Below are 24,914 nucleotides of genomic sequence, written 5' to 3'. Positions count from 1 at the left end.
GCCTCTTAGAACTACAAACCTTTGTCTGTGGCCTTATTAAAGAAATTCTCCCATCTGCATTTAAAGGGATAGATTGCCCAGGCCTCAAGAAAACGCCAGGACCTAAGATGGAAATGGTCTGACCTTGCTGCCGCACCTGATACTTCCAATACTGATTTCCTCCAAGCTCCCCTTCCTTCACCTCCTTTGCCCCAGGCTTTCATAAGCCAGAGACAGAAAAATGAATTTCACTTCCCAAATGCTAGAATTGCTGGTGCAGAACGTCACTAAATATCAGCAGCTGTGCCAGGGCACCTGGGGCCATCGAGAGAAACCTGACAAAAGACTTCGTTATGAACAGGATCCCCGTTCCCTGTTCATCTTGGTTTCATGTACTTTAAGAAGGGCAGGGAGAATTGCAACAATGCTCAAAAAAAAAAAAAAAAAAAAAAGCATGTGTGAGCACGGGGGAGATTCGTAGGAGAAAGGAAATAAAACAGATATTCCTAAAGCAACAACATGGGACATAAGTAATGCCAATATTGTTCATGACCACTGCTTCCAAACATTACTATATAAATGTATCACTTGGGGATGGTTTAAGATGCAGATTCCGAATCACTAGATCTGGGTTGGGGGCCTGAGAGTCTGCATTTCTGACACGCTCCCATAGGCTGTGGGTGCCATTGGTTCGCGGACCACATTTATTTTTTTATTTTTTTATTTTTTTTAAAGATTTATTTATTTATTTGGTGGGGAGGGGCAGAAGGAGAGGGAGAGAGAGGACCTTAAGCAGGCTCCACACCCAGCGTGGAGTCCAACCTGGGGCTTGACCTCATGACCCTGAGATCACGACCTGAGCCAAAACCAGGAGTCAGATGCCTAACCAACTGAGCCACCCAGGCGCCCCAGAGGACCACCAATTGCTAGAGCAATTCTCTGCCTTTCAAATAATCCCCCTTACCCCAGGTTACTAGTCCAAAGTGGTTTCATTGAATAGTTGTTGCTCAGCTCAACAAAAGATTTCCCGAAGACAGGCACTGGGTATCCTGTCTCTCTGACACACCCCCTAGCACCTGGCATGACACTGTTATCAGAACGAGAACGGTGAAGTCCTAACAGGCACAGAGGCAAACAGTTTTCAGAGGTCACGGCAGCTCCGCTGGGAGGAAGGACCCAGGCTCAAGGGCAATCACGCGGCACCGGCGGAAGAGGTGTCAGGGGTCTCTCTTGGTGTGTTTATGATCTCTCGTGAAGAGTGTTCACAAAGATAATCTCTGGTGTCTTTCCACCTCTCTTGTCAGAGTTCGCAGTGGCGGTGCTATCCTGCCAGGACATAGAGCAGGAAAGGATTGGGCTTGGGGGCAGGCAGATGGGATAGAGCCTCTGTGACCTCGATTTAGCTGCATGCGAGGCTTAGTTTACTCACTTCTCAAAATGAGAGGAGCATACCTCCCGGCAAGTTGATTTTAAGCATCAGAAAGGATCCACATAAAGCACCCAGCACAGTGCCTGGGAATAGTAGCTGCTCAATAAATATTAGGTGCGATCAACTCTCCTTCATCTGGGCTTGCCCTAACCCAGGGGTTTTCAACCGAGACAACTGCACATTAAAATCACCTGGGGGATCTCTGTGCCTCCTGGATTTTGATGCCTGTTTCCTTCCCCAAATTAGGGCATGGAGCACTGGGTATTATACACAAACAATGAATCATGGAACACTACATCAAAAACTAAGGATGTAATGTGTGGTGATTAACATAACAATAAAAAACTTTTTAAAAATCACCTGGGGGGGCTTTGAAAAACCCTGATCCGCCCCTCCAGGCCACACCTCAGCCCAGTGAATGATAATCTCTGAGCCAGTAAGTGCGGCCGTTTTTAAAGCCCCCAGGTGGGTCCAGCATTCAGCGTAGGTTGAGAACCACTGGTCTAAGTGTAAGGAGCAGTCACTTCTTTTTGGCCTAGGAACTGGCACTGGCTAATTAGCCTCCTCCAGGGGTGGTGGGGAGGGAAGGGGGGAGGGGATGAGGCTTCCCGCTTCCCTCCCATGCACACCCCCAAGGCTTGCTCCTCTTCAGGCTCCTGCAGGGACAACAATCTGCCAGCCCTCAGTACTAGTGGGTTTCTTCCTAGCTAGTGATCTGCCCTGGGGACATGAGCACAGCACAGTGCCCTCCATCCCATCCCAGACCAGCCCTCCGGGTATTTGAGCCCAGACTACTTTGTTTATCTGTAATTCCTGGTTATCTACCTCCTCCTTCAGCCGGTATGATTATTGTATTATTGTCACCCACATTTTCTGGGGTTTCACTAACAGTGACATCAAATGGGGTCACATGAATAAAATAGCCACCAGAAAAACTCACCCCAATATTCAGCCCCTGGAGAGCTCACCCCACAAGCATGTCTGATGTTTCCTGGGCGGTGCCTCACATGTGTTCTTGAACAAAACCAGTCACCTACCATCCTGGTTCTGTCACATCATATCCATGAGATCAAACTACCTCAAAGGACTGTGAAGAGTAAATAAATAATATACATAAAGTACCTTAGCCTAGTGTTTGCAACAAGTTGTGTTTTCAGTAAATGTTAGGGTTTTTTGTTTTTTTTAATTTATTTATTTGAGAAAGAGAGCACAGAGGGAGAGGGAGAGAGAGAAGTAGAATCCCCACTGAGCAAGGAGCCCGATGCGAGACTCAGTCCCAGGACCCTGAGCTGAAGGCAGACGCTTAACTGACTGAGCCACCCAGGCGCCCCTAAAAGTTAGGGTTTTTATAATGAGGAGGTGGCATCCTTGCCAGGCACCACTCTCCTTTCTGATGCTATTCTTTCCCCATCACATTGCTCTCTCATGGAGCTCCTACCATTGTCTGGAGACCACACAGGGATTTATGGCAAAGTTGGGCAGAGTCCTACCCTTCGGAAGACACATTCTGTTACCCAGGTTCCAGACAGTATTGCTTGGGCCTCAAGGTCTCACTAAAATTTGCCTGACCTTTCTTTTCCCCTTCTGACTCTGGCATAAGTCCCCATCTTGCACTTCAGCAGCCTTCTGCCCTTTATTCCTGGAATGTCGCTACTAGGTGAGCTGCCCGGCTTGGTGGCTCTTCCCCCAGTGGGCTAGCTGCACTGGGTCATGAGACGAAGCTGAGTCTCTGCAGGAAGCACAGTTTGGGCCCAGCTGGGACACTGATGTGCTTCCCTACCATGAGAGGAACCAGGGGGTCCCTGGTTTAGGGGGATGGTGGTTTGCACAAAGCCATCCACATCCTCTTTGCTACCTGCTGATAAAACAATTACTGCGCATCTATCATTTGGTGGGTAATGGATACCAGATCCAGCCCTGTCCTCATTATGTTAAGTCTGAGAAGATACAGGATGTGCAGGAAGGAGTAATTCACACACTCCGGATTGCATTTAAATAACGGCTAATTAAGAGAAACGGATTGTAATGGCTGGAGAAGATCATGGAAGAAACAGGTATTAGGAGCCAGCTTGATATAGGTTGGTTAAAAAGACTCTATAGATGAGATGAATCTAAGAAAATGAAGGAAGAACAGTGGTGTCCCCAAGGGTAGGGGATGATCAGGGTGGTCAGCTCAGGGTACAGGCAAAATGGCGGTGCACTGTCTGAAGAGAGTCTGAAAACAATAAAATCAACTAAAATCGAGTCCACTTTTTATTATCACAGTGCAAGAGGAATTCTAGACAATAAAAGACTATTCTGGTAGTAGTCCTTTATTGCCTTAGTAATTCTTACAAAACACTGAGCTGGGTGCTTTCTATATACTCTCAGAGATAGCAATAGTCTTTTTGTCTTAAGCGTTTGAACTTCCATTTCTTCTGTCAGATTAAGATTTGTATTTTAAATCTCCCACTTTATACCATTCCTAAGAGTCTGATACTTTGGGGGTCCTTTCTGGAAAGTGCAGTGTTCAATAAAAGTCAGGTCATTATCCACTTTAGAATGAAAATGGGACATCAGAGAGGGGATTATAGACATAAACAATATTTGGGGAATGGACAATGGGTCTAGAATCTTAGACTTCTGCCTTCAGCCTTTATGTTTATGACTCCCCTATATAAACCTGCTGTTCCATATCCAAAATCAGTCAGGCTGTGGGGCACCTGGGTGGCTCAGTCGTTAAGCGTCTGCCTTCGGCTCAGGTCATGATCCCAGGGTCCTGGGATCGAGCCCCGCATCGGGCTCCCGCTTCTCCCTCTCCCGCTCCCCCTGCTTGTGTTCCCTTTCTCGCTGTGTCTCTCTCTGTCAAATAAAAAAATAAAAAAATAAAAAAAAAATCAGTCAGGCTGTGGTTTGGTGGATAGTTGGAATGTGGACCCCATGAGGGCAGGGGTCTTTTCACTGAGTACCCGAAGCGATGAGATTAGTGCTGGGCCAGAGGAAATGCTCCCTAAATATTTGTTGTGTCAGAGAAAAAGAAATAGTTCAAGTATTTCTAACAGAGGTTAAAGGCTTTATTCAGCCGATGCAAATCTGGATCTGAAGACACATTGACTATCCAAGATGATGCAGTCTGGGATCTTATCGACTGAGAAGGGAGGGATGTGGGATCTTGTGGTCTGCTAGGTTACAATTTCTTTATCTCTAACTGCTGCAATATTTGCAGATAGTTGGAGATGGCTCTGGGTTTTCGTGACTCTTAGTGGAAATCACTGGATCAATCTCATCCCAGGAACTGTCAGAACAGTTCTTCCAAAAGCTGTTTTTGTAAGCTTGGAGGTTGTCCGTTAATCAAGGTTCATGGGAGGGGAGGTAGGAAAAAAAGGGGGTGTGGAGAGAAAATAATAGGGAAAAAGAGAAAGGAGGCAAGGGTTGAAGCAAGGAGAATGAGGTCTAGTTTCACCTTTTTATAGTTGAATGAATGAATGGATAAATGAATGTGCAAATTACATTTTCTCCCCCTCCCCCCAGTCATACATCTGCACTTGGAAAATGGCCAGAAATACTTAAGTCATGTTAATTTTTTTGGATACACACACATATCCAAGGAAGCTGCCACAAAATGTCCCCCTTAGAGCTCTGATCTCACACAGGAGATTTGCTACTCCTTTCGTTTCCAAAGCTCCTGTTCTAGCAGTCAGGGTGAATTAAAGTCAGAATCACCAGAGGCATTTTAACATTTCTTAAGCGATGAGATCAGGACTTGGGGTCCCCACTGAACACTTCAAACGTATAGCTGAGAGAGCAAATCAGCCAAATTCTACCAAGTTTTAAATCCCGTAATTCTGTGCTTGTATGTAACTTTGATCTGTTTTGGGAACACAGCCCCTGCTTCTAATCTGGGCCCATCATCTTGGAAATGCGTGTCCTGTTCATGAGAGATGCTGAGAAAGAAAGGGTACATAGATCAGGGTGAGACCATCACCACCCCTGGGACAGCACCTCCAAGGCACTGCTGGTGTTAGATCACTATTGTCACCTTTAATAGGAAAGGTCCTGAACGTAGTTTTCAAAAGTAACCGATTCATGATTAGGACTGAGCTTGAATTTGGGATTGACGAGGGGGTGGGGGCGGGCGGGGTGGGGAGAGATAAGGCAAAAATGCTATCTTGCTTCTAGGAAGACCTAAAACCATGCCATCCTCTCTTTTTCTTCAAAGCACTTGTTGAACTGAATGAATCTTCATCACTTAAAAATCTCCCGTTCAGTGGTGTTGGAGTCAGATTACACTGGCTCACAAGAGCCAATTGTGAGCGTCTCTCTCCCATTTCATGATCCATGATGTTAGCTCAGTAGCTTTAAATCAGCCACGGTGGAAGTACTTTGGGAAATTGCAAAAACTACAAATCAAGCACCCGCAGCCCAAGAACTGGGGGGTTTTAGCACTCTATGGCCCCTATCCATCTTTCAGGAGCCAGGTTAATACCCATTTCTTTTTTTTTTTTTAAGATTTTATTTATTTATTTGAGAGAGAGAATAAGATAGAGAGAGTACAAGGGGGGAGAGGGAGAAGCAGACTCCCTGCTGAGCAGGGAGCCCGACGCGGGACTCGATCCCGGGACTCTAGGATCATGACCTGAGCCGAAGGCAGTCACTTAACCAACTGAGCCACCCAGGCGCCCGATACCCATTTCCTCATAAAGCTTCAGCTGACTACTCCAGCCTAACAATGATTTCCTGCCCGCCACAGCAGAGGGCCCTTATATGATTGATTCTACTTAAGCAATATATTGTGGCTTCGAGCAGTGATCTTGTGTTATTTAAATATGCCACCATTTAACCTTTAATGATTCTTCATGTAGATTTTAAGTTCCATGAGAGCAGGAACAATATACTATGCATCTGTATGCCCCATGGGTTTTGTCAGAATGAAAACAAATGGCAGGAGATCAAAATAAAATGCGTTAAAGAAATGAGTGATAATTAGGTGTTGGAAAAACCTAGGCAATTGGATAGAAATGAGATACATTTTGCAATATGTAAAATTGTATTTTCAGAAAATAATTTAAATTAACCACGTCTGTAGCTGTATGTAATGCCACTTCCAATTTGTTGATAATTGTACTGTTTATGGTTTTTGAAGACTTTGACATGCCTTTTGTTCTAATGACAGCAGTTTAGTTGTGAGATCTGAACACTGATGTGTCGTTTGCTCATGGCAGATGTCCTTCAACACTGAGGTTGGACAAAGGCAGAGAAGCAAAATATGTCACAGAGTATCTTCTTTTTATTTATTTATTTATTTTTTAAAAGATTTATTTTAGAGAGGGGGGAGGGGCAGAGGAGGAGAATCTTCAAGAAGACTCCCAACTGAGCATGGAGCCCATCACGGGGCTCCATCTCATGACTCGTGAGATCATGACCTGAGCCGAAACCAAGAGCGGGGTGCTCAACTGACTGAGCCACCCAGGTGCCCCAAGGTGCCATCTTTTTCATCTGCTGCCTCACTAATCAGTTCTTCAACGGCCATCATTCTTGACTCAAAAAAGTGATGTAAGTCATAATCTGTATTCCCAACCCAACTTCACATATAGTCATGATTTCTACAAAATATTTTTGGGGTCAAGATATATCTTAATACCAAGAAATAAAGCCCCATACCTAATGTTCCAGTAATGGATACATTGTTTTTAAATATTTGTTTTAATACTAATGTCAGATTAGTTAGGGCCTAATCCATCCTGTTGACGGGACCTAGTATAAGTAGAAGGATAAAGATTTCTATCCCACATTAATACATTTTATGGGATGCAAAGCCACTTTTTCTCCACTAAAACATAAGGTCACGAACTAATAGAATCCTCACTTTCTGAGCATTTCATTTGGCTTAAAACAAAACAAAACAAAACAAAAACCAGTTTTAGAAAAGATGAATCCACAGCATAGGCTTGTAGAAGTACTGGGGGAAATAAGACATCAGAGTTTTGTGAAATGTTGCTCTCAAACCAGTATCTGCTCTTCAAAACATTTATGTTAAATGGACTAGAAGTAAATGTTAAGAAGCGCTCTGCGCAAAGCTATTTATATAAGTGTGCTGTCACAGATTAAAATTAAGTGACCTGTGGCAATCTCCCAAAAAACAAAAAGACTAAAAGGAAAGACTTTTTGGTCTCTTCTTATCCTTTCTCCCCCTTTAACTTACGGCCATTAATAGTTGTAATGCTCTATGACTTACTGCAACTGGATTTCATCCTTTGGTTCATTTTCCCCCCTATCACTTGAGTCTTCTCTGTGCATCTATTTTTATATCAGTAAATGACAATTTTATGGATTAAAAAAAAGCAGGACAATATGATTAGCACTCTGTTTTTAAAAAATAAGATGGTCTCCTCTCCTTTATGTTCACTGACTGCCAATCTCCTGCCTTACCCTAAAGAAAATTTTTTTTTCTTTTTGTTCTCCTAATTTCCAGGGTTCTGCTGTATTCTACTGATTTCTTGCTTTCCCAGAATAGCCCATTTACTCTTTTTTGCCCATTGGGACAGAATGGGATGAGGAGAGGGTGGAGACTGTCTGAACCAGGTGACCTGACCCTATTTTCCCCACCTGTCCTTCCTATTTGCTGCTCAGGCTCCTGGCAGCTGATTCAGGACTCATGGCCTTGAACCAATAGATGGAGTCCATCTCCCCTCAAAAAACACCTGGGACCAGCAGTCTCTTTGTTATATTTGCTCTGACTGTACCAGGATGAATATACTGCAAACTTAGCATCCTGAGTAAGAAAAGCCTACTACAGGGACATTACCAGAGCTGTGACAAGTTTCACGTGCCTAAGAAATTGTATTTGCCCAGCAGGAACACAGTAAACACTGGATTTTAGTTTTCAAAGAAAAGGAAACTTCAAAATTTCATGGTTTTCCCCAGTGAAACACTGGAGATAAGGCATGCTTGATTTGTCTAAGTAGCTTGGTATCGTCACTTGTTTTTGAATTATTATGTAGCCCAAGTTTCCCCTGTCTGCCCCTATGGCATCTCTTAGCTGTCCATTCCTCTCCATTCTCATTCCTGGGGCATTTTCTTGCCTCTGCTGCTACTGACCCATCTGTATCCAGTCTCGCCACCTTCAAAACCATCCTCCACATAGCCACGCAAGGGGTCTCCCCCAAACAGAAATTGTGTTATGTCAGTCCACTTTGTAAAACTCTTCAACATTGAAGTCCTAGCTCCTTAAAAGGCAATCAAGGGCCTGGACCCTTGAAAAGGAAAAATCATCCCTGGCAGCTAGCCTGTGAGGTTCCCAACTGAACACGAACTGTGCTCACAGAACAAGGATGAGACAACTTTGCTCTGCAACCATGTCTGAAACAGAGACAAAGATACACTGCAACCACAAAATGGCTAACTATCCCCCTTTCCCAGTTAACATGGAAGACCTCACAGTGGATGATGCTAGCCGCACTGCGATCCTTCTATCTCCTGGATAAAATGATTAAACACCCAATTACTGAATTAACCCTGCTCTTAATGGCCCTAAATACAGAACACATTCTCAGAACGCTGTCTCCACTTTCTCAGACACTCCTCCCGAATCCTGTAATGAGCCCCTCCCAACTCTCTGTTACGGAGCTGTTCCACAGACCTTCTGCTGATGGTTCTCTCTTGATACAACAAGTTAAATAAAATTGCCTTTCTGGCCTAGGAGAGGTTATGGATGGTTTTGGGCCATTGATTTTAACATACCTCTGCCCTCTACAGTGTGTCCTGTAGTCAGAGCAAGACCACATGCAGTTTCCCACACACGTGTCTTTTAGCACATTGGCTTTTAGGACCTTTTCTCTTTCTCCACATAGAAAACTATCTTAGTTTCAGAATCCAACTCACCTGACAACTCATGTGTGAACACTTCTAAAACCCTAACATTTTCTTGGGCCAAGTTCCCATTGTCTTGGATTAATTCTGAGCCAGATCCTATGAAGGAGAGGCTCACCTCTGGGGACTGAAATGAGAGAAGACCAGATTCAAGTTCTGGCTTTGGCAATGTATGACCTTGAGAAATTTACTTCGGACTCAAATCAGGGCTAAGCTGGCAGATGCAATTCCCCCAACTAATTCTATTTAATCATTAGGACTCACTGACACTTATGAAATGACCCTGAAACCAACTGTGCACATATTAACATCCTGGGACTTAGAACAATACATCTTTTCCTTATTTGGAGCTTAATAAGACAATGTCCAAGACTGCCAAATAAATCACGTTCATTTCCTTCGCTTCTTTGCTTCCCTAGTTTGCAAAGTAGGACGTCTCAATTTGATTTATTCTAGAGTACGGTTGTAATAGATTTATGAGGCATTGTCCCTTAAGACCTGGCAGCAGAGGGTCTGAGGATTGGATCCAGGTCCTGACCACTTGAACAAGCCAGAGGGTCTCTATATGGAAATTTATGATAATACCATCTTTCTCTTAGGGTTAATGGAGTGGGAGGCATAGACTTTCTAAAGCAGCAGTTCTCAACCTGTGATGCACGTTAGAATCACCTAAAGAGCTTTTAAAACATACTCATGCCTAGATCCCACCCCCTTAAAATTCTGGAGGGGGCCTGGGTGTTGGTAATTTTTTTAAGTTTTTTTTTTTTTTAAAGATTTTATTTATTTATTTGACAGAGAGAGAGAGCACAAGCAGGGGGAGTGGCAGAGGGAGAGGGAGAAGTAGAATCCCCGAGGAGCAGGGAGCCGGATGTAGGGCTCTATCCCAGGACCCTGGATCATGACCTGAGCTGAAGGCAGTCACTTAACCAACTGAGCCACCCAGGCGCCCAATTTTTTAAAGTTCTGTAGGTCTAATTGACAGTCTAGGCTGAGCATCGCTGATCTAGATCTGGGCAGAAAAGTTCCTCTAAAAACATAAAGCCTTTCCCAGCACCAGGGAATAGAAAGCATGGAAATCTAAAACTACTAAGTGATGATTGACAAATGATCAAATTCTATGAAGTTCCCAAGCAAACCTTCACGAGGCCAAGACTCCTCCAACCAAAAAGGAAGCAAGTGATGGATAAATTCAGGCTGTAGAAATTTAAAACATTAACAAATTTGGAAATGTATACTGTTGCACAGATCAAGGAATATTGAAATGAAATGGGGCCAGAAGCTAATTATATGGAAATATTTCTATTTGCACATTTCTCCAGAAGGCAAAGTAGAGATTGCAACCAATATATCTATACAAGTGACAAGAATATTAAGTTTTCTTTCATTCCTCTAGTACGCTACCTTTCTCAGCATGTATTCTGTCCTAGTTCTTGTGAAGGTGAGAATAATATCAAACTCATTAATTGTCTACATTTTAGATACGATAAGACTTTAGTGAATGGTGTTAATTAAACTACAAAACAACTCCTCTTGCAGTGGTGTGCATTCCAAGTTAAAGCAATTAATTCACTCACTTAAACTGATCAAGATTTAATTACCATCACTCTGTGCAATTACTCCATAATTAAAGTAATTTGGTTCATTCCACTTGCTGACAGTGTCATTGAACAGCCATTCACAGAACCAAAAGAAGTGATAATTAACTTAAAGAATAGCTCAGGGCAGTTTTACACAGACAAGTTCACTGTTAGTTATTCCTAAAATACCTAGAATGAAGGAAGGTGCAGGGAGAAAATCCTGGCAGAATTTTAAAACAAAAATAATGACAAATAAACAACACTTTAGGGTTTTTTTTTCTCTCCCCCAAATAAGGTCTCTAGCAATTTAAATGGTAGCCATTGTTATAACCTACCCATGAATTAGAGTCATGGGCAAAACAAACAGAACTAGAAAAAAATTAAGCACTTAAATATTGGTTAGGGCTAATCACTGTGGGGGGTTAGTGCTTGCTTGAGGGTTGGTAGGTATCATACCAAATATACTGGTACAAAAAGAACTCTCAGAAGTCTCCAGAGAAGAACCAAAAAGGTGTTTAAGGATTACAAAACTCAAGTCTGGAAGAAGTTTTGGGAAATACACACACACACGCAGAGGCCACAGACAGGAATGGTTGTCTCTTTACCTGTAGAATCGTGTTATAGAGCAGTTAACCGACTAGTTCTCCAATCACAAAAACACGGTAAGATTAGCTTAGGAATTGGGATAGAGCATTACTGGGAAGTGCTAGGACAGATTACAGGGAATGGGGCTTGTCTAAGATCACAGGTCTAGAACAGAGTGGGAGAGCTGGGGCCAGACCTCTCCTCCCTCAGAAGGCACACCCAGAGGTGGATTATATTGAACTGAACAGAACCGAATTAAAGTGAATTTCTGGGAAAGGACCAGATGGAATCTAAAGTGGCCTCCTCACCAAAGGGCCAAGTGAATCAAAATACACGTGTAATAGGGGCTATGCAAGGATTTAGTGAAAATTGAGAATTATTTCTGAGAGCCCTGCTTCTGAGGTAACTAGTCACAGAGACAATAGCCTTCTATTACACTCTGAAGAAAACATGAGCTTTGGATGGTGGTCCTTTAGAGTCTACCTACTGGGTATGACACGTGGGGCAGCTTCTGGATCCCACGCTCTGAGCCGGGGAGAAGGAAAGGGGCACTCATCCTTCTGTTTTTTCTCAAATTATTTTGACACAACTTTGAAATTCCCACCTTTAACCATATATCCAATGGAGCCTGTGAGAGATGCCAAGAGTGAGACTTCCTTTCGGGTGCAGTTGCCTTAGGTGGTCCACACTAGGAGCATGGCCCCAGAACTGAGCCCTCCGGGGAGGCCTCGCCCATGTCTTCACCACTGTACCCACAAGGAAATTAGTTGAACTAAACAGCTCCCTTTAAATACTGAGATCCGGGAAGCAAGGAGACAACCAAGATCACAGGTGTAGGTGGTGCCAGACCTAGAGCTGGATTCCCTGTCTCAAGTCTTCCTAGACCATGTTCTTTTGCTGGACAATGGCTAATGCAAACTATGCACAAGGGACTCTCTATTAATGAAACCGTTGTGCATTTCCCCATTCATGACATGTCCATGTATATTTAGAACATTTACCTTAATGCACGTCTCAGCCTTGTGTCCTAAAAAAAAATTCCTTCAGAAATCCTTTTTCTTTCCTGATCCCATTTGAAAATACTAGAAGGTGCATGGTGTTAAAATATCATTCAAAGGATAAGACATATACCCTCTGAAGATTTTTACTCACAAATTAGCAAGTCATCTATATATTATTAAAGGTATTTCCTGAGTTTAACTAAAAAGATTACAATAAGAATCTATATAATGATAGTCTTAAAGTATAACCTCAGAGCGATTAGGATCCTAGAACTTCATAGCTAGATGTGATTGTCAGAATTCACCCAGCAACATAATTCGTATATGAGGAAATGGATGCCTAGAAGTGAGGGTGTGACTTGCCAAAGGCAGGAGGCTAATTAGTGACAGAGCTAGGACTAACGCAGATTTCCTCGTCCTCATTCAGGAAGCAGTATTAGGAGGTCAGAAGATTTCTCGGCACATATACTTGAATAGAACCTACGACTTTATGAGTTTCCAGAGGAAATGTTCAGGCTTCTACACGTGAGGGGTGGTGTGGTGTTAAGGGCACCGACTCTGGAGCTGGACACCTGAGCTGGATCCCAGACCCTCCACTTTCTAACCTCCCTCTACCTCAGTATCACCGTGTGCAGAAAGGGTATGATAATGACAGCAACTCTTCATAGAGTTCCTGTTGGATTATGTGAGCTAACTCAAGAGAAGATTTAGAAGAGTGCCCGGCCCATTGCACTCAATAAATACTGGCTACTGCTGTTCCCATTCCATCTTGGCAACAAGAGGCTGTCTCGGTGGCTGTGTTCTGGGACCTCCAGCTCACTCTAGCTGAGCGTGACCCCTAGCTTCTCAAGGTTCTGATACTTCTGGGTTGGAATGCACTGTAGCAAGAAATGTGCCAAACAGAAACCTCAAATCTCAATTTGCTTATTCATGAAATCATCGACCCAGATCTGCAGGCAGAGCCAAAACCCCGGACAGCTTTTTCCATCCTTACTGAAAAGCTTTGTCTGTCATCTCTTCAAACTTCTTACTGCCAACCTCATTTGTACCCCCAGCTAATGAATTCTATCCATGTAACCCTGATGGACTTCTCACCATGATTTACTTGAGTTCCATATCCTTCCCTGTTGGATACAAAAACAGAATTCTCATTTAAGTAGGCCATTTTTTTTTTAAAAAGTGTGTGTGTGTGCATGCATGCACATGTGCACACCAGTGGTACTGTGCATGTGGTACAGTGTGCAAGAGCACTAACATAGGAATTCAAGGACTTATTTCTGGTCCTGATCCATTCCCAACTTCCTGTGTGACCTTAAGCAGTCACTAAACTCTCTGGTCCTTTGTTGATTCAACTCTAAAATGAAGAGGTTGGATGAAAAGCTTTCTGTATTAGTCAGGGTTCCCCAGAGAAAAAGAACCAACAGGAGGGGTGTGTGTGTGTGTACACACAAATAAATTTATTATAGAGGACTGGCTTACATGATCATGGAGGCTGGCAAGTCCCAAGATCTGCAGGGTGAGTCAGTGAGTTGGAGAGCAGATGGTGTGATTCCATTCTGAAGACCATCAGGCTTGAGACCCAGGAAGAGCTAATGTTTTAGTTCAAGTCTGAGGCAGAAAAAAAGCTGATGTCCCCATCAAAAGTGTTCAGGCAGGATGAATTCTCTCTTGCTCAGGGGAGGGTCAGCCTTTTGTTTCATGCAGGCCTTCAACTGATTAGATGAGGCCCACCCACATTATGGAGAGCAATCTGGTTTACTCAACCTCCCAATTTAAATGTTAATCTCATCCAAAAATTCCCTCACAGGAGCACCCACAGTAATGTTTGACCAAGTATCTGGGTACCCTGTGGCCCAGTCAAGTTGTCACATAAAGTTAAGCATTGAACCTTCTGAGGTCTCTTCCAATTCAAATTCCTATGATATACAATCCTATTTATCATTAATACACAGACAAAACCACTCTGTAAGTGGACACCGTTTTCTGTCTCTTTAGCCCTTCCCTAGGTGCAGGAAGCCTAACAACTGCTATAAGGGAAGTGCATATAAAACACAGTGGGGGGGCACCTGGGTGGTTTAGTCATTAGGGTCTGCCTTTGGCTCAGGTCATGATCCCAGGGTCCTGGGATCGAGCCCCACGTCGGGCTCCTTGCTCAGCGGGAAGCCTGCTTCTCCCTCTCCCACTCCCCCTGCTTGTGTTCCCTCTCTCGCTGTGTCTCTGTCAAATAAATAAAATCTTAAAAACAAAAAAACCCCAAAAACACAGTGGGAATAGCAAAGAAGGAGTCCTTAGCTCTGAGCAGAGCTCCCTTCACCAGACATGTAAGCAGCTCAAAGGCAGGAAATATTTTGTTTTTTATAGTAGGCACTAAATAACAAATACTCATCAAAATGAAAGATATAAAATGAATGAAAATTTGATAAATTGGAGAAGAAAGCATTTCAAAACATTGAGCATGATATGGAATTAACTAGGTCAATTGGATGAGAAGTTAGATTGGGAAAGAGAAAGTCATTCTGAATTGAGATGAGCTACAGTATAAAATACATACTGAGACAAAGACTTAAAATGAAAAAAAAGTAGGTAAAATATCTCAATAATTTTTTATATTTATTTTGTGTCAAAATAATACTGGATATTTGGGGTTCAACATGTCATTAACATTAATTTCATGTTTCTTTTGACTTTTCAAATGTAGCTACCAGTGAATTTAAAACTATGTATGTGGTTTACATTATATTTCTATGGGACAGCATTTCTATAGAATGTTGGCAAAAGGCTTTAATAAAGTGGAAAATGGTGGAGATTTTAAGTGAGAAGATGCAGGAGGAATCCAGGAGGGGAATGATATGGTTACTTGAGTACATATATGTACATTTTCCGAGAAAGTCTGTAAGACTTACTAAAGGTGTGGGTGTACAGAATATTTTTGTTACACATTGAGAACATATAGATTGAATATATCTCATTAGCGCAATAAGTAGTTATTGAGTACCAGGTATTGAACCTGGGTTCAAAAGCTTTATTCTGCTTACATCTCAGTGGCCAGAACCGGGTCACTAATCATCACAAAGGATAACGGGATTACCATAGATGGTGGGGCGGGGGGGGGGGGGGGGGGGGGAGGAGGGGAAGTCGACCTTTCCTGAAATCAAGGCATCTCTGCCTATTATCTGAACAAAGTCTGAGTTTTTAAAACAGGGACTAAATGTGACAATTGCTGTGACAATATCCAGGTTAAAAAAATGAACAGGTTCACAGCATCTGACATTATAGATTCCTTAAATTAATCATGAAAAACCATCAATTAAGACAATCATTCAGGCTCATTCACACTTGATCATCATCTATCCGAGATCTTCAACCACACACATCGTGTTTAGTTTTGCTGACCTAGGACTCTAACAGCATACATTTCTTTTTTTTTTTTTTTTAAGATTTTATTTATCTATTTGACAGAGTGAGAGCACGTGCTGGGAGACCAAGGGAGAGGGAGAAGTAGGCTCCCCGCTGAGCAGGGAGCCCGATGCGGGGCTCGATCCCAGGACCCTGGGATCATGACCTGAGCCAAAGGCAGCCATTTAACAGACTGAGCTGCTCAGGCGTCCGGAGCATACATTTCATCTAGACTTAAGTTAGGGGGAAAAAATGGTTTCAAACTGAAAAAGATACACAGAAGCATATGGCTGTTTTTTTCTTTTTCTTTTTTAATACCAAGGAAATGGGTATACCTTAGCACGGATTATTTTATCAGAAGGGGGAAGGGCGGGCAGGGAGGCTCAAAGTTTTTTAAAAGATAGGATTCTCTCAGGTGGAGTATACTTAGAATTACATTTGTAAGGATGTATAAGTCACCACAAAGTCATATCTTCCTCTGTTGACTGACTCAATTATGTAGCCCCTTTCAGCCTGGAATGAAGTACAGATTTATATCATTAAACACGTGTCCATAGGTATACAAGCCCATCTCTTTAAGGCTTCTAAGAAGGCATTTTCAAACATGGAAATGGGAGGGGATTCCACTGAATTGATTCAATAAGCTTTCTCACGCAAGAATGAGGCATATTTAGTAATAGGTGGATGTGGACATAATTCATACTCACCTTGCACATCTAATACCATTAATTTGTCAAACCTAATAATATTAATTCATTCAAAAATGAGATTAAGCGCAGACACCCCTTGCAGCCATAATCCGTGACTGATGGCTCTGTGACTTGGGCCACACAGCGCCTCCAGCAGAGCGAGCCACGCACGTGTGGTCCATTGCAATGGAAGCCGTCTAGTATCTTCTGCCTTCGGTTGAAAGCATCTGAAAAAAAAAAAAAATTGCTGGTCTCTCTGCACTCCTTGAGTGTTAATATTTTAGCAGCCAAACCAATGATTTCTATTTAATGACAACAGGGCAGGGTCACACAATTATTTTTCTAAACGGCATTTAATGGAAATCAGCAGGTACGAAGAATCCAACCAGGCTTGCAAAATGATGGTCACGGTGGCGGACTTTCTTTCTGACTATGGGCATCATTAAATGTAGCTGACCAAGAATAGCACAACCATGTTACAGGGTGTCACTGTGAATTATGAAGGACACCCTCTCGTCCCTTCTCTTATTTCCTGCACTCGCTTCTTGGCAATATAGTAACACTCCATGCCTACTTTGCTCCAGTCTTTTCTCTACTTTTATTTATTCTATAAGCATTTCCTGAGCACCTACTATGAGTGAGGGGTTCTCCTAGAGCCGGGCATTAATAGGAAATGGTAGTCTTTCCCCTGGAGGTCTTTGCCTGTTGAGAGCTACTGTGGTACATGGAACTGAGCATACAGATATACTGCAGTCAGGCAGATCCAGCGTCTAGTTCTAGCTGGAATTAAAGTAACTCACTGTGTGACCTTGGACAAATTACTTAGCCTCTCTGAGCTTCTATCTCCTCCTCTGTAAAACGGAGCTACCTACCTAAAAGCTGACAACATTGTCATGAGAATAAACTGAAAAAAATGTAAGGCAATTAGTATAAGGCATGGCAAAAGATAGCTAATGTTTTTATTATTATGTAATTCACCCAGCAAAGCACCTGTGTGAGGTAGACACTCCATAAATATTGAATTCCTTCCTCCTTGCCAGTTAAGATGATAATTTCTTGGCACTGGCCTCGGGTGGTAGCGAAGTGGGAGAAATCTAGTTTGGGCACATTCTCTCCTCCGTGTCCCCCCTTCCTCCCTGGCAAGCTTCATCTTCCTACACGCCTGCATCTTTTTTTTTTTTTTTTTTTTTAATTTTTTATTTATTTATTTATTTATTTTAAAAATATTTTTATTTATGTATTTGACAGAGAGAGAGAGACACAGCGAGAGAGGGAACACAAGCAGGGGGAGTGGGAGAGGAAGAAGCAGGCCTCCCGCCGAGCAGGGAGCCCGATGCGGGGCTCGATCCCAGGACCCTGGGATCATGACCTGAGCCGAAGGCAGACGCCCAACGACTGAGCCACCCAGGCGCCCCTACGCCTGCATCTTTTGTTCAAAGCACCAGTTTTTTGGGAAAAAATCTGAAATTTCTCCAGGCTGAAAGATGTGGGTAAATAACTGATAAGGGTGATGAAACTCCAAGAGAAGTTTTGTCACCTGCCCATGGTTAGGGGAGCCTGCTGCTTTCATTCAGTGCCAGGCACTGGAGATACCAAGATATCGCTCCCCTCTGGTTCTCATTACCAGCAGGGTTGGTGTAAATAGCGTATTCGTGGGATATAAAAAACAAAAACAAAACAAAAAAACAAGCAACCCCTCCAAACAAACAAACAAACAAAACCTTTGGGGTCCCTTATTCTACAGCAGGCTTTAACTGAAGTGTTTTTCCCATCAGAGAGAGTTTTCTAAGATTAATTACTATGATAAATGTAAGAATTGAAAATAAGCCTGTGATAGTCCTACTACTAGTACTATTTGTATGTGCTGTGTAAGTACATAATGTAGATTTTCTCCTCTAGGAGGTAGGTAACTTATTATCTGCATTTTATAGGTAGAAAACAAGCCGGGGAAGCTAAACACCTGAGCTAATTGATAGAGCCAGGATTTGCGGCTCCTTCTCAATGAAGGCAGTGACGGTGTTCTTCACCCTGTTCTGCTCTAGGAGCCGTCCTCACAAAGCTGAGCCTTGATAAACTATAATGAAGTGAAATACAGTTTTTATTTTATTATGTGTTTATAGATACACTTTCTTTACAGCTACTTCTCCTGATAAAGCGAATCACACAAATAAATCTGTTGGGGGCAGCTGATGACTCAGGCTGTCTTCGTGTCTAGCGTGGTTGACAGAGTAGTCTGTGCTTGACTTAAGAGGGAGGACTTGTGTTCTACAAGGCAGTGTCCTGAACTGCAATGTGTGGTTTTCCTTTAATACGTTCACTCCAATCTCTCTCTCTCTCTCTTTTTTTTTTTAAGGTAGGAATTAGCGACAAGCCAAGCCAAATGGAGAGCAGCTTCCATAAAGATTCCATAGCATGAAGGTGCTGGGTTTTTCTGGAAATAATTTGGAGTAGGGATAAATGAGAAATGGTGGCTGAAGGTTAAAATGAAAAGGTAGGGGCACGTGGGTGGCTCAGTCGATTAAGTGTCTGACTTTGGCTCAGGTCACAATCTTGGGGTCCTGGGATCCAGCCCTGCGTCAGGCTCCCCGCCTAGCAGGGAGCCTACTTGCCTCTCTTCCTCTGCCCCTCCCCCTGCTCATGCTCACTCTCTCTAAATAAATAAATAAATAAAATCTTAAAAAAAAAAAAAACAAATGAAAAGATAGACTGGGGCCTGATTTTTAACAGTCTTGATTATCAGGTTAAGGGATTTGGGTTGTTACCTGGAAGCAGTGAAGAGAAGTTGGAGGTATTTAAGACAAAAAGTCATAAATGAACTCTGAGTTTTGGACCACCTGGGCTGCAGATTGGAGGATGGAGGGAAGGTAGAGGGCCTGGAGACAGGGAAACCCATTGGAACACAGCCTGATGGCTCCCCTTAGACACACTGGAGACCTGGATGAAAGCGTGTGTGATGTGCATGAAGAAGGGATATATATTCAAAAGATGCTTTGGAAGTAGTATGTTGGGGGAAGGGGCGGCAGCCCATTGATTGCTGTATATAGATTAGGGATCATGAAGAAGGCTCAAGGATAGCTCAGGGTTTCTAGATCAGAGAAGACAATAAGATTTCATCTCCGACGTCAAGAGGATTCTGAGGTGGACAGCTGGCTTAGTGATCTTGCCACAGGCGCGGGAAGAGCTGGGGCAGTATTCTTGCCAGGAATTTGTCATCCTTTTCAGACTAAATGAGTGTTTTGCCATGGAGTAGGCCTTTATCTTTGAAGTAAATTCATGTTATTGTCTAACAATGATGATTTTATCGGTCCGCTTCAGCACGAATTCTAAAGATCAGAACATGCAACAAAATAATACAGAACCAAGCATAACCAGCTACAAAGCTGAGCTAAAAGATTAGCACCATGGAATACCAAAAATATTAACAAAATAAGAAAATGTATTCCAAAGTTACAACTAAGGTTTTTCCAACAATGTAAATGTAGGAAAGCTAAGAGATGAGTCCAGATTCCTCTAGATATTTTTGAAAAATTGACTCTAAAGCTCTCTTAAAAAGTATAGACTCGTGCTGTTGTTTTGCTCACCTGCTCTTCACCTCATGGGTGCAGGAGAGAGCCCTGCCCTAAGGTTCTAGGGAGAGCTGAATACACGACACTGGACAGAACAGGAGATCGACAGCAGTTTATTATTCCCATATACTCACAGCTGGGGGGAGGGAGACACCACACGCCATGCAGAGCCACATAGAGATGGCATCAGGGAGCAAAGGGAAGCAGCAGGGGCCGTGGGATGCTGGCTTTGTAGTAACAAGAGGGTTAGGTGACTTCCGGTTTCCAGAGGAGGATGTGATTGGCTTGTTTGAATAATTCCACAGGCTTGCAGAGAGGTGAAGCTCATTTGGTTGAGGACCAGGTGGGACACAGCTGGTCTGGCTGCTAGGGAAACTAGCTGGGTAGGGAGCCTTTCCCACTGGGTGGCAAGAGCAGGGGAACTCACAGTTAGAATGCGGGGGCCCCCATGAGGCCTCAGGATGTTAAGGCAGCACATGAAATGACAGGCCTTACGGTATAGCTGTCAGATACGTTAGCCACCGGCCACATGTGCCTATTGAACACCTGGAATGTGGCCCGTCTGAACTGAGATGTGCTGTAAGTGTAAAATACACCGCAGATTGTAAGGATCTCATACAAAGAAAGAATGTAAAAATATCTCATTGATTTTTGTTATTGAGCGTATGTTGGAATGATGGTATTTTGGATATATTTGGGGGTTAAGTAAAATATACTACTGAAATTCATTTTACCTGGGTCTTTTTACTTTTATTTCAATGTGACTACTAAAAAACTTAAAATTACATATGTGTTTCATGTTAGTGGTTCACATTATGCTTCTGTTGGAGAACGCTGGCATAGAGCTTCCTCTAGACAACCGAGAAACTTGACATACCTAGGAGTAGTTGACTGAGATCTCTGTGGTACAGAAAACTCCTACTTAACAGACCATGAGATTCATTTTGGCCATTTTTTCTGGTTATCACTCTTCAAATGGACCTCCTAGCAAACAGGTATTTTTTGTTTGGTTTGGTCTGGCCCTAACAAAATCTCAGCCACCATTGACTAGCATTCTAAATTTGCTTCACTGATGTGATTGAGCCAAATTGTAGCAAAGCAATGCAAGGGCCTGGGAGAGCACTGAAGGCCAGGGTCTTGATGCTGGGATGTACATCACAGAGGATGCTCTAAATCGTCCCCCAGGATTTATTTTTAAGCCCCGTGTATTGATTGTGCTGGACTAATAGATCAACAGACTTCAAGTAAAACTAATTTATACAGCCTTCAAAAAAGAGCAACAACTGATCATTTTGGCCACAAAATCGAAACCAGGAAGCCAAATGCATATCCCACTAAGTAAGTCAGAATTAGGGCAATTTCACATACTCAGGAAATAAAAAAAGAAGTGCTATCTTTGGAGGCAAAAACCTGTGGTGCCCAAAGAATGTTTTTCTGGTTTTTCATTGAAATGAGCTATTAGATGCTAATTTTGCAGTTTGCTGGTGTGATTGCTGCTCAGGAATGAAATACAGCCAAGGGATTTGGTTTCACTATAAAGAAATCAACAGTTTGCTCTCCAAGTGTTAAAAATAGCTAGTATGCATTAGCAATAAGCCAAAAAAATCTTCTAAACTAAGGACAGAGGGACACAGTCTTTGGATATTGGCTATTTATTGGCCATCCTACGAAGTAAGGTAAGGGTCCTTATAAAGCTGATTTCAGTCAGCTGGTTCCACCCCAAAATGACCTCAGCACCTTGCCCAGAAGATAGTCCTCATCTCAGGGAAAGCTTGACTCTGCTCCTTCAAGTTTTGCCAAAGAAAAAGAAATAACTTTAATCTTATTAATAAATAATAATAATGATGGCATCCAGTTATTACTGTGAGCCAGGCATTGCGCTAGGAATTATATAGCTATCAACTAGGCTTTACAGCAAATCTTGACAGTTGGTGAAGGTTCCACCCCCTTTTTGCAGATAAGGAAATGAAACCCAGAGACAGTTTATCATTCAGAGGTGTGTTGGCTGGAAATAGTAGAGTATCTGACAGCTGGTGGCTTAAGCAAGTTGGATTCATTTGGCTCATGAAACAAGATGTCATGCGGAGGCAGTCTAAGCACTGCATTGGCTCAATATTCCCAGGGACCCAGGCTCTTTGTCTTTCCACTCTGCCATTCAGTGTGTTGACTTTTGTCCTTGGATTCATCATTGCTGTGTGGCTGCTGGAACTCTAGCAGGAAGAAGGGAGAAGGCCGGGGAGGCGAAGGACCCTGCCAGCTGAGGCTGCCTTTCCTAATTAAAAGTTTCCCCAGAATTCATACCCATATCCCGTCATCTCATGGCCAGAACATGTTTCATGGCTACTCTGTCTGCACGGAAGTCCAGGAAGCTGCATTTTTTATCGGAACAAAGATCCCGAGGTGGGATTCTTTTAGCAAGGATAAGGGAGAATAATTAGGCAAGTAACTATATTGTCTATCACTTCGAGATTGGATTCTAGGGTGACCCAGTTTCAAAACCCTTGCCACTTCGTTAAGTGGTGTGTGTGTGTGTGTGTGTGTGTGTGTGTGTGTGTGTGTTTAAAGGTTCGGAGAGCATTTACATGAAAAGATGTTCCCAACAGCCAGATATAGAAAACAACCCCAAACTACTCTTGTCTCTTCTGTCTAAGCCTTTCCTAATAGCCCCAAAGACCTGCCTCAAATCCTTTGCATTTAAGTAATAAGCTTTGGGGACTAAGCTTCACGTTTTTGCTAAAACGTTTTCTCCTTAGGAGACATGGGATGCTAAGTAGACGAAATGAGGAATATTTTAGTAATTGGGAAACAAATGAGTGATTTATGCGAGCCTGTATATACACACATGTAGACGTAGAACCCATGGAGGAAAGATTTTTCAGATGGCAGCTGCTGAGATAGACCCTGGATGGCAGAGCTCCCCAGGGAATGGGCGAAGCCATCATAAATATGACTTTCTTCTGGAATAGTGACCCGTCCATCATAGGGAAACCCTCAGGGACGAGTCAGACTTTTTGAGGCAGTCCCACTTTCAAATAATCTCTCCCGTTGCAGGTCACACATGTGATGGCGTGTCCTGATCTGTCATGTGTGAACTATGGCCCCTTAGCCGTGAGCTACTGATGATTATTGGGCTCATTTTCTATTAAATGGCCTGAACTGCTGTAGTTCAGTGTCTGGGAAGGATTCAAACTTTAGCCATTCCCTCTTCTCTGTTCCTTTCTGTTGCTTTTCTTTGTAATAAGTTTCCAGGGGTCCAACTCACATTTTTAGGTTCAGACTACAGAGCTTCGCGTGCTCATGGGGCCAGTTTTTTAAATTGGCAACCTTCTTGGAGTTGCTAATGATTCCCAAACAAACACACGAGATCCATTTTATCTGAAATCAATACATATGGTTAATGATATGCTAATCAAGTGGATGTCATTACAGCGTTTTCCTCAAATAAAATGAGCAAAAAAAAAAAAAATCATTTAACTTTAAATGTTAACCCCTGCAGAAATGTTTGAATTTTATCATACAAATAGCATACTTTTGATTCAATTCTATGGGCTGCTTGGCTGTTAACTAGGAATATCACAGCCATTAGTAGAATATAATTATTATACTAATTCATGCGCACTGATCAACTATATTCAATTTTGATACTTGCTTTCGATTTCCTCCAAACTGTAATATTTTATACAGAAAAGTACCCACATTGTCTTCATACTGGGCATGGGAATGCCATTTTACTTATTTTATAATAAGCTAATAAAATTTTATTCCACAGTTTGAGGGTTGGTTTTCTTTTTTTTCTTTCTTTCTTTTTTTTTTTTTTTTTGCCCTCCCCCCCTTTCTTTTGATGGAAGCTTTCTTTCAAATTTTAATTTGAAAATTGCAATGGACAAGACTACTTAATGGCAGTTAATCTGTGTTTTGCCTTATCTTCTGGCCTGTCAGCCCAAATTTTCAGTCCAACAAATAGCAGCAGGTTCGGGTGTTTCTTTCAGTTGGCATCTGGCTGATGGTTTCTGGAGACTATCTTTCTATAGTCGGGACCACACTGTCTCAACACACCCTCGTCCATAATCCGAGGGTGGGCTCAAATTCGACTAGACTGTGTGAAATGTTTTCATTTCCTATTGACTGGTTGTGTCCTTTCCTTGTGTTAATCCCTTGTTAATGGACACTTTCTTTGAGCCAGCTGAGATCGGAGTTGTGTTGTCTTTGTGATTCTAGCAGATTTTATTACTTGGATATCTTTGTTTTCATTATTTTGAGATTTTGGGATTTTGTCTGTTTCATTGATATTGATTCTCTCAGTTAGAGATGGCCCGGCCTCCCACTGCTTCTGTTTGTGTTTGATCTACAAGCAGTGGGAGGGAATCCTCAGGCTGCAAATGTTTTGGTTCTGTGCTTCAACTGGGAAAGGCATGGTAAGAGCCATTAGCAGCTTTCTCAACTGAAACCGGATGAATGTGGCTTTAAACCTAGGTGGGGGACTTGTATTTTGTCATTTAAACGACCTCAGGTTATTGCTCTGGGGCACTCGTTTTAGGGGGCAATGTGGAATTTTGAAGAACCCTGGCAATCGCTTTCTGAGAAATCCAAAGAGAAATACGGTTCGTTTCTTTGGTTATTAGCTCTGCCTCTTTCTAGCTGTGTGACTTTGGGCAATTCATTTTACCTTTCTGAGTTTTACTTTTAAAATGAAGATACTGGGGCCCCTGGGTGGTTCAGTCGATTGAGTGCCCAACTCTTGGTTTTGGTTCAGGTCTTGGTCTCAGGGTTATGAGATTGAGCCCGGCGTTGGGCTCTGCACTCATCGCAGAGTCTGCTTAAAACTCTCTCTCCCTCTGCCCCTC

General features: G+C 42.7%; 1 long non-coding RNA gene across 1 annotated transcript in view; it reads left to right on the top strand.

The window, feature by feature from the left end:
* LOC118546302 (uncharacterized) overlaps nucleotides 1–24,914 on the top strand; it is a 72,957-nt gene that overhangs the window by 21,702 nt on the left and 26,341 nt on the right. The gene's annotated exons all lie outside the window — the stretch shown is intronic.

The sequence above is a fragment of the Halichoerus grypus genome, chromosome 8 (assembly GCF_964656455.1).
Source record: "Halichoerus grypus chromosome 8, mHalGry1.hap1.1, whole genome shotgun sequence".
NCBI classification, from domain to species: domain Eukaryota; kingdom Metazoa; phylum Chordata; class Mammalia; order Carnivora; family Phocidae; genus Halichoerus; species Halichoerus grypus.
Note: the sequence above shows the minus strand (reverse complement) of the source record. Positions and strands in the feature narration are given on the sequence as shown.